This window comes from Lepidothrix coronata, unplaced genomic scaffold (assembly GCF_001604755.1).
Source record: "Lepidothrix coronata isolate B3197 unplaced genomic scaffold, Lepidothrix_coronata-1.0 Scaffold27, whole genome shotgun sequence".
NCBI classification, from domain to species: domain Eukaryota; kingdom Metazoa; phylum Chordata; class Aves; order Passeriformes; family Pipridae; genus Lepidothrix; species Lepidothrix coronata.
Window position 1 is genome coordinate 4994144 of NW_016690207.1, and position 6161 is coordinate 5000304.

Below are 6161 nucleotides of genomic sequence, written 5' to 3' on the forward strand. Positions count from 1 at the left end.
GCTGGGCTGATAGCAACATGCAGATAGCAGGGCTGCACTCCTGAGATAGGGATGGGGGGAACAAGTTATTCATTGGAAATCATATATATATATATTTATATCTGGTGTGAACCAGGATACCATCCCTCCGTGCCTATCGAGCTGCAGAAGGCCCCTTTTGGCAGAAATTCCTGCAAAATTGATATGAAATTTCATTTTTTTTCTGCCCCTAAATCTGCATAAAAGCCCCAAACACAACATCTTGGCTAAAAGTCTGCAGGGGAAAAAAAAAAAAAAAAAGTGACGTGCTGCTTTGCAAGGAAACCTCTAACTGGTTTTAAAAGGAGCACTGTGACCTTGCTGAACAGCACTGCATAATTTTTAATAGACATTTTTTGCTGGAACTGACATACTCCCAGGCGTGGTTTTATTCTGCTAACATTTTTTTTCCAGAGGGAAATGCCATGTTTCATTGGATTTTTTTCATCAGCCCTCCATATACATCCCTATAATTACTATATGCATTACAATAGCATTGGCATGCCTTTGATAAGATCCTGCTTCCATTATGTTCCACTCTGTGTGTACACCCGGCAAAAACAGTCCCTCCCATGAGCTCTTCAAGTCAAAATACAAGAAAGCAGAGGAAGGTGTTGAGACAGGAGCAAATTACCTCTCATCTTAGGGCTGGAAAACTAAGGCTTGAGAAGGCTAAGTCACCACATGAGGCCAAGAAGGGAATTTGCAGTTCAGGAACTGGAATCTCCCAAAATTCAAGCGTTGCAGGGCTCACCTGCTTCCCCCTCTGACATTACTTTGGTGCAAGGGGAGAGTCAAGGGAAAACTTCCGCCACCATATTAAAATATCAAAGATAATTATGTGCAAAATACCCTTTTTCTTGACAAGGTTGGTTTGAAAGCTCCACACATCCCCCCCAGCTCACTGTTTTTCCATCCAAAGGCATTCCAGCCCCGCTGTGCCCTGGAGTGCACGGGACACAGGGAGCCAGGCAGACTTGTGCCCACAGATGCCCAGCTCTGCTCCTTTAATTCCACCTCCTACAGGCGAGAAAGATAAGCCCAAACTGAGCAGCTGCACGAAGGGAGGGAGCCCATAAGTTATTCATAAGTTCAGACTCAAGCCCTTCTCTTGCTTTCACTCCGTGACACCTTCAAAACATATTATTCATCTATTTTTTTTTTCCTCCTCTGGGAAGAGAGATGGTAATTGTAGTAAATCTATCACTGCCAAGTCATCCCCGCAGCCTCCGAGGCCGCACGGCTCCAGGGGCAGGGTCCCAGGCAGCAGATTTGGGATGCCTGGGATCCGTTAAGGACATCCTCGTGGGGTCCACGCCGCTGGGGAGCAGAGCACTGGGGGGAAACCCCCACCCAGCCCATCCCCAGGACATTCATCATTCCCAGTGCTGCCACTCCCGTCACCTCCATCTTCCCAGCCTTTGGGATAAAAGGCCCACAAGCCCCACTAAGCACCTGCAAACAGCTCCACATGGCAAGCTGTGCATAAGACTTTCCCACAGCAGAGCTCAGACTGGGACACTGATTCCCTCGGGATGCTGCACCCTATTTTCATCCCATTCTGGTGGCATTTAGACCAATTTTGGGCTCCGTTTCTGGCTCACAGTCAAAAAAAAAAAAAAATCCACTCTGCCCAGCATCCCTGCCTGCAGAGAGCCTTTGGAAACAAGAGCCACAGCTCAGAGGTTTTGTTTGCCCTCTCAAGGCTGTTCCAGACAGAATAATGCTCCTGCCAAGTGAAGCAGCTCTCCTTGAGCTCGAGAGGTTAGTTTTTCTGAATGCAGCGACACGGATCCTCATCTTGGCCCCACAGCACAGAGGATCTGTTGTATTCTGGTGCAAAAATAACCCTGAAAGCATCATCTCTGGGCACCCCAGGGAGGGCAGGGCTCCGGCATCGGCGCGAGGCGCCTGGGAGGAGAGAGAGAGACGGGGCATGGATTTTATTTGTCCTCGATTCCCAGGGAGGTCATTTACTGCAGTGCCCCTGGCACTTCCCCAGCCCTTTCGAGCACATTTGATTCTTGTGAGTTTTCTTAATCTCATCTCCTTCATTGGTTATTGCTCTTGCAGTGCTGAACTCAGCAAGATCGCTCGTGTTTAGAGAAAGATTAGCGCTGAGTACATTAAACACGGTAATGCCATGGACTGTAGGGCACTGGGTCACCACCCTGGCTCCAAACACCTTCCCAAATCCCGTGCCTTTGGCTGAGCTTGCTTTTAGCTTCATCTGCAGCGCTTCTTGCACTCCAGCACCGTGCAAGGAACCCTCTGGAGACAACAACCACAGCGGCTCCAGTGCTGAGCACGCCTTGTTCCCTGTTAAAACTGAACCCGGAGTTGGACTTGATGGGATCATCCCACCCAACTCGAGATATTCCATGACTCTATGCTATAATGGCAAATTCAGTGGGACAACACGATTTTCACAGCAGAAGAAGCAGAAAGGAATGGTGGATGGAGAAGGGTCTGGATCAGCCAGGCACAAGACAGCATCCTACAAGAGCCATCCAGGTCTGGGATACACTTCAAAGGTGTATTTAGCTCAGTAATACTAATATTAATAATACTAATATTAATAATAATAATAATAATAATAATAAAAAAGCAGGTTGAGAGAATATACGACTGCTGTTTATAAGTAAATAAGGAATTACATCAGGAAAAGAAAATAATTAAGCTAACAACCCAAGAATTAGTTGGAATGGGCTAACCCTAAATTATTCAGGATGGAAATGAGAAGTTTCACCCCATTAAAGGAAGTCTTCATAAAAACATCAAGTCTTGCCTCCAGTTAGTCTAAGATATCATGGGAGTCAGGACAGCCAAGGGGAACTTACTGGGTTGTTTGGGTTGATTCCCGAACCTCTCGAAGCTGCAAGCTCAGGGGGAGCAGTTCCTGCATCCCTGCAGGAAGGGGATGCCCACAGTGTCTGCAATCCATGTCCTCACCCAGTGCACAAGGATCTGCCATCTGTATCACCCAGGGAAATTTTATCCTCTAGGAAATGTTATTCTCTAGGAAACTTTATCCTCTGGGTAAAATTTCTCTAGAGATTTTTTTTTTCTCCAGGTGAATTTCCCGATTTCAAACAACACCAAAGCAAACCAAGGTGGTAAGAGCCTCTGGAGAGGTGCTCAATGGCCATGCTCTGCTTGGTCCCACTATTGCCTTAATTCATTCCTCTCCCCAAACAAACCAGTTTCCTCCTTATTCCGAGGATATTGCAGGCATGTTTTCCAGCCCCCACCCTCCGAAGCTGTGCTGCCTCAGTCCCCATCCCACCCGGACTCTTATCTCGGCTCACCTCCTCCTCTCCCTGCTTTCCAGTTGATTGGATGTGTGTTTACCTACGGATTACAAGGAGGCAACAAGTCCACACGGGCAGAGGCACCGTTGCATGGGCAAAGACTCTGCAAACAGATGGCTCGAGGAGATAGAGGACGTTTCCTGCCTCGGGTGTGCTGCTGGGCTTGAGGGTGACACAGCCCTGCCACATCCCGACCTTCCTCTGCTCCTCAAGCTCCCAGCCACCCTCTGCAGGACTTTGAGAGTGAAGACAAAGACTCAGCCACCTCCCTGGGTCTGGCCAGGGAGATGCTGCCCTCAGATTTTCATATTTCCAACCATCACCTCATGGGCTGTTCGATTTTGAGGGAGGGAAACACTTGCACAACTCTTTTCCAGCCCCTCGGAAGCTCGAGGTCACAGTGACTCACCACCCCAGTATGCTTGGGGCAATGGAGGAGCCTGCAACCACCTTGATGTCCCAGGTGATCTCACCTAGAGATACCTCACCAGGAGCTGGGAATGCACAGAAAGCCACCAGATGCTGTTTGTTGAGGAATATTCTCAACTCTGGAAGGTGCTGGAGTGCTCAAACCCACCCAGTTTTGCTCCCAGTGTGACACCTCCTAATCCAGTCCAGCCTCTCATCACCAGCCGACCCTTGGCAGGTCTCAAACACCACATCCTTTGTACTCCAGATGAGGGGGAAAATAAACATGCATGTAATAAACACTTTCTGTGATGGAAGTGCCATTTGAGACCCTGAAGTCTGTCTAGGGATTTTTTCCCCATCTAATTCACATCTCCCACTCTCCATCTGCCAAAAGAGAAACCCAGGTAAGGCAGAGCTGGAAGGAACGAGATTCATTTTCCCCAAATAACCCACATTTGCAATTTTAGCTTCTCCTGCTCATCCTGCCACCCCAAACTAATTGCATTCCCTCCATCCTCTCTTCCTTCTCCCCCATCCCAGTCTTTAAAGGCTCCTGATGTTACAGAGCACAAAGCACGTTCGAGATTAGTTCTGCAACCTGCCTGGCCGAGTCAGAAAATTGAACGTGGTAGAAAAAGAAGGGAAAAAGGGACAAAAAAAATAAAAAGGGGGGGAAAAAATAGGGAGAAGAAGGAGCCAGCTCTTGTCAGGAGCATGGTATTACAAGGAAGTAATTTTTCTCTCCCCGTTTCAGTTGGACGTTGCTGTTTGTGTCCGCCGCATCCTTTCTTCTCCGCCGTGCAGCTGGAGCATTGGAAAATTGGAGAGGGGAGGCACAGTGGGGGGAAGGCAATAGCAATTGAAATTGGATCCTATTGAATTTTCAATAGGACACCAAAATATATCCATATTTCAGCCTGCGAGCGCACGGCTATATAAGTCAGCAGAGGAATCCGTGAATAGTCGCTTTCGAGTAATTACAGTGGGGGGAAATCATCGGAATAATGAGCAGTTGCTCCCAGAATATTCAGGGAAATGAAATGCCGACTGCTGTTTATTAAACAGGGCTTTATTTCCAGTTTAGGGATGGAATTAGGTGGCGAACACACAGCATTACTGAACGACTGGAAAAATCTGGGATCACAAATGCTCAGGGGGCCCTGCTCATTCCCTCTGTTCTGTCCCTCTTTCTGCCTTTCCTTGTTGTTTCCTTCCTCCTTCCCTTCCCTTTCAGCCTCTGGAAGGGGCTGGCAGGCAGATCTGATGCTCAGAAACCAGAGGGTCACCCTTAAACAGCTGAAATTTTCAAAAGCTTTGAAGTTTTGTCATTTTTCTTTCCCCCTTGGAAGCTGATGCACATCCCACCCGTGCCCCCACGCCTCCAACACTGCCTGGAACTGAATTGTGTGCTCTTCCTGCTGGTTTTTTTTTTCAAGTGGATTTTTCCAGCCTGGTTAACTTCCTTTTTCTTTGACAAGACCACCTAAAAAGGGCTCTGCAGCACAGGAGAGACCCAGAGCACAACCACCAGGTTGGAAAAATCCACTTGAAAAAGTAGCAGGAAAAGCACAGCAACCCATGGAGGAAAGCCAGGTGGATTGTGGAAACTTGTATTTATGGAGAAATATTAATTTCTCAACCTAACAGACACTTACTGACACAGTTCTCAGCTTTGTGAAGTAGAAAATAAAGACTAAAAAGCCATGGAAGCCTCAGAAACACAGAAACCACAGGCTGCTGGGGGTTGTTCCTGCTGTCCCCACATCCAAGAGGGGATTTCAATGAGGATGTTGCTTTTTGACCCTGATGGAGTGCAAAGAGCACAGAAAGAGGGGCAGGAGGCCACTGGGGAGGAAGATGGGGAGCATGAAGTCCACATCATTCACCTCCTCCCACCAACTCTTCCCCAGCTGCTCCTGCATCCTCCCAGCATCCCGGAACACGGATCGACTGAGGAAGGAGAGATGAAGTCTTAAGGAGATGGAAGTGCCTGTGTGTATATGCACGTGATTTAGACCTCTCAAAAGATTCCACGCCGTATTTCACATAATTCACATTTCTAAGTCTCTCCCCTCGCAATGCAGGAGGTGAGAATAAATGAGACAGGTCAAAAGCTTCATAAGCTTTGAAACATCTCCAGGTTTTCAAAATCACACCGAAAATCCTCCAGTTCTGGCTGGAGCAGGGTTACCTAATGCCAGGCAGATGAAACCACGCTCCCAAAAACTCACTGGGCAGGCACCTGGCACCTCACAGACACAGGATAAACCACCCTCAGTGCTTTGAAAAGTGATTTATGTCCTTAAGATACACATCATCTTATAACCAGAAAACCCAAAAACCCTTGAGAAGACCAAAAGCAAACCTAAGGTACCCCAGAGATGTCTTCTTCCAAGGTGATGCAGCATCCAGCATGGCCAG